The sequence below is a fragment of the Ceratotherium simum genome, chromosome 20, assembly GCF_057802395.1.
Source record: "Ceratotherium simum simum isolate JZ-2026a chromosome 20, ASM5780239v1, whole genome shotgun sequence".
NCBI classification, from domain to species: Eukaryota; Metazoa; Chordata; class Mammalia; order Perissodactyla; family Rhinocerotidae; genus Ceratotherium; species Ceratotherium simum.
The window spans coordinates 43,973,390-43,987,972 of NC_141919.1; positions in this window are offsets into that span (position 1 = coordinate 43,973,390).

Here is a 14,583-nt window from a genome sequence, read left to right on the forward strand (position 1 = left end):
TCCAGCGGAGAATCCATTCCTTACTTCTTCCACCTTCTAGAGGGTGCTAGCACACCTCGGCTTGTGGCTGCAGCACTTCAATCTCTACTTCCATTTTCATCTTGCTTTCTCCTCTTTTGTTCCTCCTTCTTTCCGCTTATAAGAACCCTTATGATTACATTGGGTCCACCCAAACGATCCAGGATAATCTCCCCATTTCGAGATCCTTAACTTAAATTACTTCTGCAAAGTTCCTTTTGCCCTGTAAGGTGACATATTCACAGGTTCTGAGACTTGGATATCTTTGATGGCCATTTTTCAGCCTGCCACGCTAAGAGCAACTCAAAGTGCTACCACAAAGGACCTTTTCTTAACCTAGATGGCATTGAGCCTCCTGCTGCTCTGTATATGTCCACCAAGGGATGGAGATCGGTGAAACATGTTAAGTATCTTGTTTAGAATATGCAGGGGAATAAAAGTACAGGTTATGATTTGATCAAGAAACCATCCCCTTAAATGACCAGGAAGAATATTAGACTCAAATAATCTCAGTTAGCAACAGTTTTTCTTTCTTATATGGTAACCGTCCTGTTATTCCAAGGTAAAAACTATCTAGGAACTGGATACTCAGTGCTATCCTGGAAGACTAAATCAAACTAATTTTCGTATTCCAGAAGAGTGCACTGAGACTTTACGTACAGACTAATAAAAGATCATCCCAAATTTGAAGTCATAAGAAATTATTTAGCAAAGTTGTACAAGCACAAATCATGCCCCGTTGAAAGAATCTACCTTTCTGAGACAGAAGTGTGTTTATATACCACAGAGAAAGTTCTATAAAGGGCTGACCTGTATATTAATGATGAGTGCTCCTCTTCTGCTGAAAATTCTGCAGCAACAGTTTTAGGAAAAAATGGAATCACAGGCAGCGTGGAGAGTTGCTAGAGGTCACAAAGGACTAAAATCTGTAATAATTTACATGTCTCTATCAGATACTACGAAACAAGACGGTGACTGAAACAGTTTCATTTCAAACGATCTCAGATATTGATCAAATTGGGAGCATGTCAAATAAAAACATGTTTTCTTATTAACTCCCAAATTGCTTTTCTCATTTTGCAAATTTAAGTTAATGCATGGACCAGAAGAAAAAAGTTACTGTGAAGTAGAAACAAATATGAATTAGCTAACCAGATGTGAGTTGCTAAATAGCAGTTATCTTTAGACTAAGTTTTCTAGGCTTTGTTAGTTCATATTTTACGGATCCAAGAAGAAAGATGAGTTTTCCTGTCACAGAGACCCGTTAAGAGTAGTTCCAGAATAAGCAACACTTCACATTTTGGATTTTGCAGTGCGTGAATGGGACAGCACTGAGCATCCTCTGGGTGACTTGCAAGCAGTGAAATTAAGTTGTTTGCAAAGCTGTCTTTTGGGTCAAGGCCAATGAAGTGATCTGAAACCAATGGAAGCTTGGCTTAAGTCCTGGAACATTATTCTGAATGGCTTGGATGTGTCACTTCAAGCAAATCGTTTAAACATTTTGTACTTGAATCACCCCATTTGTACAAGACAGATATATATCTGCTATGTCTTTGCCTTCCAAGAGTACTTTAGAGACTTGTAAGATTTCTCTTCATTTTTAAGGTATTTCAAAAGAAAATCAAATATATGTAAAAGTAGTATAACCTCATCATGTCATATGAAATATAGATAAAAAATATTCCTACTCTTAGGTTGACTAATACCATTCTGAGGAATTTACCTTAAGGAATTATCCACAAGATAGAACATGCTACGGTCAAAGAACAAAGGTGTTCTTTTATGCATTATTTGTAATAAGAAATACATGAAAGCAATCAAATTATCCGACTATTAACATTTGATTATATAAATCATAGAAATGTGTTTAATTGATGACAACTTTTATTAAAGGTAATGATACTGAAATCTATGTGGCACCTTTGAAAATTACATAGTATTACATGAAGTAAAAATGAAACCTTTTTACTAATATCCAAACTATGTTTTTCATATGGATAAATATTGGAAGAGATTTGCAAAATTTAAAGTGAATGATGTGTTTGGGTAGAGAGCTGAATGATATTTATTTATTTACTTATCTATTTATCATGTTTCTTAAACATCCTCTAATGCTATGTAGTCTTTAAAATTTAAGAATATTTATATTAGAATTTTAAGAAGGAAAGAAATAAAGACTCATGTGGGAACATGCTGGGATGCCACCTGAATTTTTTGCTCTTACTGTCTTGATTTTCCTCTTTTCCATTCCCTAGACTCAGCCAATACCACTCTCTTTACTAGAAGCTTTCTCTGTAGCTCATAGGACTGTTTAAAGGTTTATCATTCACAGTGTTCTGATAGTGGAAGAACTCTAGAGGGGCCTGCAGGCTCCGTCTAGCTGTCTCCTTTCCTGGCTGCCTTTGGGTCATCCACACCACTCACTGTAAAATGCCAAAAAGAAAATTAATGGAGCATCTGCCTACACCCAGCTTCCTTCTTGAGGGAGCCTGCCTCTGGGGAGCCACTAAAAAGGCAGGGAAAATGTGCAGAAATCTCATGGGAACGGAAAGATGTGAAGACAGCCGGTGGATTTGGCAAACCCACGTCCCTGCAGACACCTGTCGTTCAGAAATAATGTGACCCAATTCTCTATGAATATGTATTTTATTGGACTGGAAGTGGAGGAAGCATCTTACTCTGTGAATGTAGCTATTTTAGAAAGAGTGAACCAGATGTTGTGCTCAGAACTTTGCATGCAGGATCTCATTTAATTCTCACAATGACCCAAGAGAGAGAAAACATGATCCCCATTTTAGCAGTAAGGAGAACGGGGCCCTGAAAGAGTTAATGACTTTCCCAATGGCACATAGTCTTACTAGAGAGTATCTCAGCCTTCTACATTTTCATTCAGTATCAGAAGATAGTGTAAGCACAATTATGCAGAAAATACAGCAAAACAAACAAAACATCTTTTTCCTCCATGTCAGGAGAACGACAGTCATGCCATTGGAGCAATAACGGAAATGAATCAATGGTCCAGGGCCTTTATATTAGCTGCTGCCCTTTGTCAATTAAACACCCTTTAAGAATACAAGCTATCCTAATCAAAGTAGCAAATGTTGACATCCCATCTTGGTTCTTCAAACACCTGAAATAACACTCCTGAGGTGAAGGAAAGCATATCACGTGTAAGACCTCATCTCTGGATACTTTATTGTGCGATACCATGTCTTGGAGCATGGGTGAGCAGTAAATGTTCACAATGAGAAGTTTAGCCTGTAACCCAATGTCTCATATATATTCTTGGTTTCCACTTGTCTTCTTAAAAGCACATGCAGTTAATTTCTACGTCAATTTCTGGATGTTCATTTTGTCTTGATATCTCTTACTGTCTAGGCCAGACCACTCTGGTGAGGTGGGAGGGTACAGGTGGATTATACATATGATGAAATGGTAGGGTCCAAATACCAGACACTGCCTTTGCCCACGGCCACTGCTGCCCTGGAAACTCAGGTCATGACATCTTCCACTACAGCCTTCCTCCAGCACTCCCCTATTTCTTTGCCTGACATTTCCTAATTCAAAGTCAAAGTGGGGTCACAAGTGTCTGGTTAGTTGAGCCCATGTCATATACTCACACTCTAATCACAGTGGGTATTGGGATATGCAATATCCGATATTCTCAACTTCTATTATTATAGATAGGCTGTCACTGCCTTTCACCAAAACAAAAATGCTCTCATTACCAGCTCTCCCGTGTCCCTGATAAATGTCAACTCTATACCTGAGTTTTTGTTTCTTTCTTTTGGCTTAAGAATTTAAAAGTTTCCTTTTAAAATATAAAGAATATCACCTAAAGAGAACAACACATTGCTACCAACGGGCCAGGTCCTTAGATCTTTCTAGTTTATGTGAATATCTAAGTGAAAATAAAAATTCTAAAGACATGGGATATTAAAAAAAGAGTTGATTCAGGTTCAAGAGTAGGAAACAAGTAGAGGAAAAGAAGAATTAATAGAGGAAGGTAAAACTTGTGTTTTTTTTGCTGCTGTTTTTCAATTGTTTGTTTTGTAGACTCAGGAAGTAAAGGTAGGAAAAGTGACTGAAAAGGAAAAAGAGGCAATGTGGGTGGGAAGTTACTTAAAGGACAAATGGTCATGCATTCATTCCTTCATTCTTTGATCCAACAAATATTTCTGAGTGTCTACGTTGCCAGGCATAGCACTAGGCACTGGGGATACAAACATGTGGAAAACCTATGCACTTTTTCTCATAATGTTTGCTTTCTTCATACATATGGTGCTCAGTAGCTCACAGATATTTCCTTGTCAGGGGCTAATTCTCAGGAAACCAAACTTGCTCGTTTTCTTCTAAAATATCTACCTGGCATGAAATGAAACTAGATTGCACTAGTTCCCTCTGTGTTTAATATTCTGAAATCATAATTGGAGCCATAAATTCTGTTCCTTTCAAGCGACAGCTGTCTGGGGATTCTCCAAGCGGCCTTGAGTTTGGGAGTCCTAAGCTCCTTTCTGGGCTGTCACTGGCTTGTTTAAGTGACCCGGAGCAAATGAGTTAAGTATCTCTGGGACTCGGTTTCTTCATCTCTAAAAGACGGATAAAAATACCAGCCACCTGTTGTGAAGATCAGGGAACTAATGTGTCTCAGAAGCTTTCACATCTCTGGCTCTAAGCCTTCTGCTATCTACGTATAAAGAACAAAGACAAGCCCTCATTGCTTTCACCCGAATGCTGCACTCAAAGGAATAAAAAAATACAATATTTGAGTTCCACAAGACTTGAAGCTTATTTTGTATTAGTTTGAATTTCAAACTGTTTTTCTCTGTTGTACTCTTGGCACTGCCATTTTTTAAGTACAGCACTTCATTTGCATAGTAATTACAAAGTTTAACAAATAGCATTAATGTCTGAGGAAGAGGTACACTCCATTTAAATTACTGACAGTATTACATTACACATTTTTAACCGCAATTTGAAAAAAAAAAAAGGAAAGCTGTTCTGTCTTAATGTGCTATACAGATTCCCAGAACTCAGCAATATTTGTGCTTTAAGAAGATAAAATCTCTTCCTGTGCTCTTTAGTGACTTCTAAAACCCTATTCATAAATACTGATTAGGCACTATTTCACCATAAGACACAACTCACTACTTGGAGCCAAATTGGAAATGTTAGTATAGTGAATTAGGCCAAATGTTCTGGTTGTACTGTACATGAAAGATCATCTTTAATAAATAGATGCTAATGTAGCACTTGGATCAGTTATAGCTGTAAATGCCAACCCTTGGTCTTGATTCCAGGAAGTTAAAAGAAAAAGACATTTAAGGAAAATGTGCTATTTTAATGCAAAAAGGGGAATAAAGAGCAAATGTGAAAATACCATTTGTTTCTTGAAATAATGGTGAATTTGAACAGAAACACACTACTTAATATTAGTGTAGGGGAAAGGAAGAAAGAAAAAGGAAAAGATCTCTAATTCCACCCATTTATGCCTCTGTAGTATTCATTTTGCTTGGTTTTTGTCTAGCTCTGTTCCTTTGTGCATTCTATACTGTGTATTTTTAATTATTTTCCTTTTCTCTTCAATTGTTTGTCTACACTTCATTTGAACAAAGTTAGTTCCTCTGGACATAAAGCATCCCTGATGAGAGATTCCTAACTTGTCGTTCTACCACTCTACTCAACCCAATGCACACACACACACACACACACACACACACACACACACTCACCACAAAACTCATAGGCAAATTGGACATAAAGAAATCTAGTGTAGAAAGTTCGGTCAAGCGGGCAAATGATTTGGGCTTTATCTTTATGTTTGGCCAAAGGTAAAAGAGCTTACTTTCAATTATAAAACTTATCATTGAAGAATATATAGGAAATTCAAAGAAAAAGAGACTGTGTGCAGATTATATGAAATAAATAATATTAAGAAATTTGATCTGGCTTGGTAGCCTATCCAACCATTTTAACCCACCTATTTATTGTCCATGAAGTGGTTCAGTTTTCGGACTTGAGACAGTAGAGTGCAATAACTAAGAGGAATCACATATCCCTGATTCCCAGCCAAAGATCAGCAACTTGTTAGACCCCTATAGGCCACTTAAACTTTCCAGGTCTGAGTTTCTTCTTCTGTAAACCAGCGATAAGAGAACCTATCTCATAGATGCATTGGTCTCATAGATTCCAAGGACTCAATACAGAGTCTGGCATATAAAGGGAGCCCAATAAACAGGTGATGTTAGCATCACTATTTCTAAATGAATGGAGTCATTTTGAGTTTTAGTCCTTAAGGATTTGACATTTTATCCACAGTTTTAGCCTGAAACAGTGAGCTTTCTTTTGATGATTGGTCCCTGTCTTAATGAAAAATTATGGCTTGTTTTTGGTATATCCTTAGTCTTAATATTCTACACATATAATAGATGTTTTTTGTTTCTGTGCTCTGTCTCTGACCTACACTCTGAAACCTTCAGAAAAGTATTGTACTTTTTCCAAACTTTATTTTCTAAAACTTCCAAAATACTGCAGTAGTTGTTTCTGTTGTAAAATTCACGGTATTTTCATTTAAAATAATATATGTTATAATTTTATCCTTAGAGTCAAAATTATGTGGTTTACCAAGGGAAGACATCTGTAATGGAGATTTAAAGCATTATGCTAAAGCTCCTCGCTCTATCCATCCAATAATAGCCTTATCTTGGATAAACTCCGAGAGGAATCTGATATAGTCTTGATTATAATAACTATATTAATAGTTTTGTGATTTTTTTGATGTCCTAATCTGTGCCAATCACTGTTCTAAATCCTCCAAAAGACTTACTTCTAGTCTTTATCATAGCCATTCAATAAAATGATTATATTCTCATTTCAATATTAGAAAAGGGGAACTCCTAAAGGTTAAATAACTCATGAGGTCATATAGATAATAGAATTCATCCCCTGGACTCAAACCTAGGCCTTTGTGTCTCAAACACCTGCGTCTGTTTTATTGTACCATTCTGTGTCCTAATACTGAATTATAGGGATGCTTTGCTTAGTAATATTGATAGTTCAGGTATAACATTTTCTTTAGTGTGAACTAAATGTTATTAGTTTTTGGTAGGTAATTTGGAGATTATTTCTAAATGTATAAAAAAATTTTGTTTGCTTAATCTCCTGTGTAGGCAATAAGAATCTGACAAGAATGGGTTGATCATTTCATCATTCAATTCCAAGAAATAAGACTATCAGATAGATTCTCCAGGTGAATTGAGTTGAGGGATCCTAAAGAAGTTCACAAGGCACGGGGTTAAGTGGAGTCTGGTATTATCTTGAGATGTGGGTTCATACAGGTCAGGCAGCAGCAACCATGTAACCATGTGGACTAGGAGAATGTGAAACACATTGTAGGTCCTGGGTGGAAGCCAGGGAGGTATCTACCTGAATTTATCTAAGAATAGCTCAAAAATGAGCAAGCTAGCCATGGCAGGTGGTGGGATATTTGAGTCTGCAAGGCGTTGCCAAGGACAAAGGAGATTCTCCATGAGATTGTTGACGACTTGATGTTACAAGATTCCATCAGTGGTGTTGGGCTTTATGGTGGCTCAAATGTGAGAAATCATTGGAAACTGAGGTACTGTTTAGAATTCATGCAAGAGTTTAGGAAAAGACAGGACTTTTAATTAGATAGCATTATTTAGTTTTCCACAAAGGGACAAAATAAAATTATAATATAAATTTTATAGGTTAAACTTTAATTTGCAAACAGGATGTAGGGAGTTCTAAGCAAAAATAATCAGAAACAGACAACAATATTAAAATAACCTATATAAGTTTCAGAAGAATATTATAATAAATGTAAATATCATTTATGAGGGAATTGGAGATTATTTTGAAAGGTTCTGCTATATAATATCAATATTATTTTTTTGACAAATTTCTGCAAAAATTGAATATTTACAAGTCTCTAAAAGCAAGCAGTATTCAATGAACCTTCATCCAACAAACAGAACTGTATACTCCTATATGCTTAATGAGCACTGTTGATTGCTTAATAATGTCGATTATCCCAACATTCATAATCCCTTTCTTTCAAGAATATCAATTTTTTTCATGTTTTTATTTCATCTCCATCCCTGTGGAATATGCTGACCAGATTATGGCACGCCCCCTTTGGTCCAGCGATAGGCATGTGAAGGAATGGGTTTATTTTCCATGCTAGGGGAGCAGGGTATTATTTTCCCTTTAAATGTTCTTTTCTCTTTCCTTGAGCATGTCTACCTTTCCTGAAGGACTAGGACGATGAATCATATTAATCTGAATGTTACCAGCAGTTGTGTTGCAACTACCAGGTGATTAAGCCTCAGTATAAAGCCTTTCCTAACGTAAGCAAAGCATATAGACGGAAAGAATCTGGGTCTTGAATGACATCATTTAGCTGCAGAACATTATACTTCTGGAGTCCACCTTAAACGTTTTATTGGTTAAGCCAGTTTGCACCTATGTTTTCTGTCACTTATAGCCAAAAGGATCCTAACTGATATACATGCTTTCTGCTATGTGTTGCAGATTTTCAGGAAAAAAAAAAACAAAACAAAACATAGAGTTTCTGCTCCCAAGGAGCTTATAAATATAAGGAAGGAAATAGCTATATACGTTATTATATTCAGATAAAATGGATATTAAAGGATATATATATACACACATATACTACATATACACATAAAAAAACATCACATGAAATATATACATAGTTACAAGGAAGGGTATAAATGTTAATGAAGGTGTTTACTGTGCTCAGACAGCAAATGCTCTCCTATCACATCACTCCACAGCAGGCAGGGTATGTGAGACCACCAGACCAAATGAATTCAGACCATGACTTGCCCAATTTCAGACATGAAACGCACATGCAATGACTTCAAGATTCACTAACAGCAGTGAATATGGAAACATGTCCTGCATGAACATGACTTCCTCACACTCAGACTCTGAATAGGAGATCACGGAACAGAAAGATAAGTTATTTCTCATATAGTTTTATTGTGGAATATAATGAGTACCTCTTTATAAATTTTAAATTTAAATTGATTTTAAATTTCATTTTTATTTAAAAGTATTCTCGTTCTTGCAAAAAATGTCTACACCCAGTGTTATGGGAACACTGTGGTTGTGAAGTTGTGTTGAGGGTGGACATAGTTGTGGAAGTCTTCATAGAGGTATCATTTGGTATTCAAGGCAAGAATTCGCCGTAAATTTGGGAAAAGTTAACCAATAATAATAAATATTTATTGAGCACATACTTTGCGGCAAGCCCTTATATGTGACTGCACATATTATATAGCTTATATTTGGTAGTGTTGAGAGAGTAAGATAATAGAAAAACTAAGCTAAATTATATGATATGTTAAAGTGATAAGTGCTGTAGAGAAAAATAAAGCAGAGAAGTGAGATCAGAAGTGTCTGAATTGGTGTAGGAAAGAGAGATTGTAGTTTTAGATAGGGTGGTTAAGGGAAATCTCACTGAAAAGATGACATGAGAGGAAAGATATCTAATGAAGAGCATTCTAGGTTGAAGAGCTGGCAGTGCAAAGGTCCCTGAAGTTGGACCGTATCTTGCTGTTTTAGCAAGATGGCAAAGAACACCTGAAGCAGAATAAGCAAGAGAAGTGGGGACGATATAATGGATACCCAAATCAGGTAAGGCTGCAAAGGCCGTTGTAAGTTATTTAACTTTTACTTTGAGTGCAATGGGAGGCCACTAGAAGTTTTGAGCTAAAGAGTGACAACACCTGAGTCAGCTTTTACTGGGATCATCTTGCTGCAGAGTTCAGAATACATGATAGTAAAGACAGAACATAGTATGTTTAGGAAGCATGTAGTTCAGAGTCGCTAAAGGACATTCTATGTGTGTCCCCCAGTGGGTGCTAGACTGGCAAGGGGTGTAGGAACTAGATTATGATGGACCTTGGTCTCTTTGGTAATAATTTTCTGTAGATAGCTGTTAAATACAGGAATAACATGCTGACATTTATATTTCAGAAAGCACAGTCTCATGGCAGTGTTTCCCTCTCCTGGAGAGAAATAAGAGGGAGGCAAAGGAAATAGTTAAGAAGCTCTGATTGTCATGATTTGGTTTAGCTTCAAATGAAGAATATCTATATTCTTCATATATTAGTAATGTAAACAAAAGGAAGTTTAAACTTTGTCTAAGGTTATCAAAATGGTTCCTCAGTTGACAAGGATCTGGACTTTTTCTATATTGTTGCTTTCCCATCTGCAACGCTGGACATTTATGTTATGGTCCAAGACGACTACTCCATTTCCATCTGCCACATATGTATTCTGGCCAGCATAAATAAAGAAAAAAAATGAGAAAAGCATGACACCCCTCTTTAAATGTCTTAAAATTCACTCCTACCATTTCTAATTTTGTCCTATTCGTCAGAATTTAGCCTCACAATGGCCATGTCTAGCTGTAAAAGAGGCTAAGAAATGCAATTATTATTCTCGGAAGTCATATATCCTGCTAAAATTCAGGATTTGTATTGCTGAGACAGAAAGGAAAAAAGGATATTGGGACAGCTATCTGACTGCAGCAGAGGCTACTGCAGTAGTCCAGGTGAAAGGCGCTGAATGCCCGATCTCAGCTGGTGGCTCTGCAGATAGAGGACGGCAGCAGATTCAAGAGACATTTAAAAGGGAAATCAACCAGACTTGGTGAACAATTGAATCTATGGATGATAAGGAGCCGCATCTAATCTAAGATTTCTGGCTTGAAAATTGATTTTATGACCCGATCATTAAGTGAGATAAGGGGATTCCTGAAGAAGGAACATGTGTGTGCAAAATACAAGTTTGGTTTTGTATAGGTTGTCTTTGAAATTCTTTATGAAAGCCAATAACTGGTAGAAATCCTTATTTTTATATTATATTTCTTTTTTAGACGAAAAATGTGAACCACAGGACACACATTCTTTAAAGTATAATAGCACTGTCTGAGCAGCTGAACTCATTTGTCCTTCAGCCCTGGAAATTGCTCTAGGAAATACATTTCTATTTACTCAAGAGCTACCTGTTATTTTATTCTTGACCCTTCTGCCATTTGCTAGCATGCAAACATAGGTTACTAACTTGCTCTAACCAGTTTTATATTATTTTGGAGAGGAATAATGTTAATAAAATGCCTTAAAGTCTGACCTCTCTTCCCTCACATCTCCTGTGGTAATTACCCATTCAGGAAGACTCACCTCTAGAAAGAAATGTCTTTCTGAAATCAATACAAGAGCAAAAGCAAACAATTGTGTAATAGTGTTTCTGCCAGTCCTCTCTGTCAACAGAGATGCTTAAACCGCAAATGCCAATTAGTTTTAGAGGGGTTAGGGTACCACCCTTGTCAGTAGGAGGCAGAAGTGTATAAATAGTTGTCTGCACGTGCTCTCTGCCTGCCTCTTGGCTTTCCCAGGTTCCATCTTGCCAGAGGCCTCGTCCTGAAAACATGAATATCCCAAGAAAGAAACTTTGAAAAATACAAAATGTGATCCAAATCAAAGTGGTTGAAAACTAGAGGGACATTACCAAGTTTGAGACAAATAATGAGACCAGGTGTTGAGCTCATTAGATCTTTTCACCGAAGAATGCAATACTGCTACTATTACTACAGCAAATTATTGTTATTATTGTTGTTATTGTTTTTAACAGGCTCCAGAGCAAATGTCTTTTGACTTAAAAAATTCAGGGTTGGAAGACAGTCACTGGGGAAACAGATGAGAAATTACTTTGCATTAACCATTTCATATACATTCAATTTAGTCCTTACATTTAACTTGAGATAGAAATTACTCTCCTTTTACAGATGAGGAACCTAGATTTTAAATGACTATGCCATGTCCACAGAACTAGAATATGAAGAGAATATGAAGAAGTAAGGATTTGAACCCAGAGATATCTGACTTCAAAGCTTCCCAGTGTTTTCCGTTATGCCATCATGCTTTTCATGTGGCTCAGATTCATTCAACAAAGTACACTTTATATTCTGCATTGCCTCAATTCTCAATGTCTTGTTTAATGTGCAATGATGACTTTTATTATACATTTGCACTAATTATTGATTCTGTCAGAACAAGATGCATGAGTCATGGGTCCCTTTCCTATAACACAAGACTATAGTGTACTTTGTTAAGTTTTGATTCATAAATCTATCAATTCATCTATTTATTTATTCAATTATATTCAAATAGTCATTGAGTAACTGCTACAATATTGTCACGTAGTGAGGGTGCTTAAGGATGAATGGGCCACAGTGCTTCCCCTCAAGGAGTCCGTAGTACAATGGGAGAAACAAAAAAAACAGAACAAGTAATGGAAATATCTGAACATGGAAATGCTGTGGATAAAGAGTTGTAGGAGAATAGAAGATGAAAAAAAATAGGCATGGCTTTAAGGAAGATTTCACCAAGGAGATGACATTTAGGCTGGAACTTTAAGGATGAGGTTTTAAAGTGGAGAAGGGGACACGCACCGTACTTGGCAGAGGAAACAAATGTGTACAAGCATAATGGTTTGAAACACCAGTTCTGGATTTCAGCTGCCTGGGTTCAAAGGGTGTTTCTGACTATTTCTAGCTGAAAGACCTTAAGAAATTGGCTTAGCCTTCCTCAGGCTCAGTTTCCTTGGCTCCAAAATGAGAAACATAATGGTTCCTACCATGTAGCGTTGCTGTACAAAGTAAATTAAATAATTTATGTAAAAGTATTTTTAAGACTACCTAACATAGAGAGAACACTCATTAAATATTAGCTAATATTACTTTGTAATTCAGCGTAGCTATGCTTTCATTACTTAATAATACATTGTCTCATATGGTAAATGGAATATTCTGGTTAATTATTTCAGTTAATAGTTATATTTTATATGTGAATTTATAATTTTCTAAAAATTAAAATATTGAAGATGACTTCTGCTTCAGGGAAGATTGAGTAGATCTTTTCCTTATTCCTATCCAAAGTGCAACTAAAAATCTTGGACATTATATAAAACAAAAATAACAGTACTGAGAGAAAAGAAAGCAGACCAAATAGGGACCCTGGCACCCAAGCAGCCACATAGTATTGAGTTTCACTTTAATTTGCTTTTTGCCTCATACATCCCAGATTTAGAGTTGAAGAAGCTGGCAAACTGGAAACACCAACGAGTAGAGACAAAAAAGCCCCAGCAAGAGGCTGCTCTCTGTCAGGGGAAGTGGAAGGGGGAAGCCTAGCAAGATGGAAAAATTTTAGATACTAACTCCTTTTCTCCAGCTAAATATCACAGAAAAAATGATGGTCTCTACTCCCACCCAGCAAAAACCAAGTGGGTATCCTGGACTTGTGCCTTCAAAAAGCTCTAATGGGATGCCCTAATCACTATCCCCCCCCCAAAGTATACCCATGGCTCAGCCCCTGCCATTGGTGTGACAGAAGAACTAGTAAGAGGCTGGAATACTCAACCTCACTAGGTAGTAATGAGGCCCCCAATCTTGCAGTGTCAGTGGAGGCCACATAGTGAGACTGGACTTCCACCCCACCTAGTAGTAATGAGGTGCCATTCTCCCTCCCCATTGGGGTAGTGTTGGGTGAGGTCTGGTGGAATGTTAGGATTTGGATGATTGCCCAGTGATAATGAAGCCACATTTCTCCCACTCCCTATCCCTCCACTGGCAGTGGAGGCCATGTGTAGACAGTAATGAGGCACTGCTACCCTTCCTAGACAGGGAGATATTAGTGGAGCCTGGTACAGGGCGAACTGGAACTTCTACCCTCACTCAGGCCAGCTAAGTTGTCAACAGAAGCCAGATAGAGAACCCAGAGTAGAGCCTCTACCTCCTTCTCTTGCTAGAGAAGTTCAGAGGAAGCCAGCTAAAATAGAAGGTTTATAAATAAGATCAAGAGCCTTCTAACATAAAGCCCAATATATCCAGTTTCAATAAAAAAAAATTACTCATCAGAAAGATCTCAAAATGAATGAAAAAAGATAGATGCCAACACCAAGATGATAGAGATATTAGAATTATCTGACAAAGATTTTAAAATAAGCTTCATAAAAATGTTTCAAGAAACAATTATTATTGCACTTGAAGCAAATGAAAAGATAAAAAGTGTTGGTAAAATAATAGAAAAATTTCAGCAAAGAAGTAGACTATATAAAGAACCAAATGGAAATTTTAGAGCTGAAAAATACAATAACCAAAACTTATAAACACAACGGGTGGACTTGACACCAGATTATAGAGGACAGAGAGAAGAATCAGTGAACTTGAATACAGAACAATAGAAATTACCCACTGTAGACAAAAGGGAGAAAATAGACTGAAAAAAATGGACAGAGTCTCAGGGACCTGTGGGACTAAAAAAGATATGAAATTCATGTCATAGGAGTCTCACAAGGAGAGGAGAAAAAGTACAGTGCCGAAAAAGCAGTGGAAGAAGTAATAGATTTGGCAAATTTGGCAAAGTCATAAACCTACAGCTGAATGAACATCAAACAGGCTAAACCCAAAGAAATCTACACCAGACACATGATAGTTAAACTTCTGAAAACAAA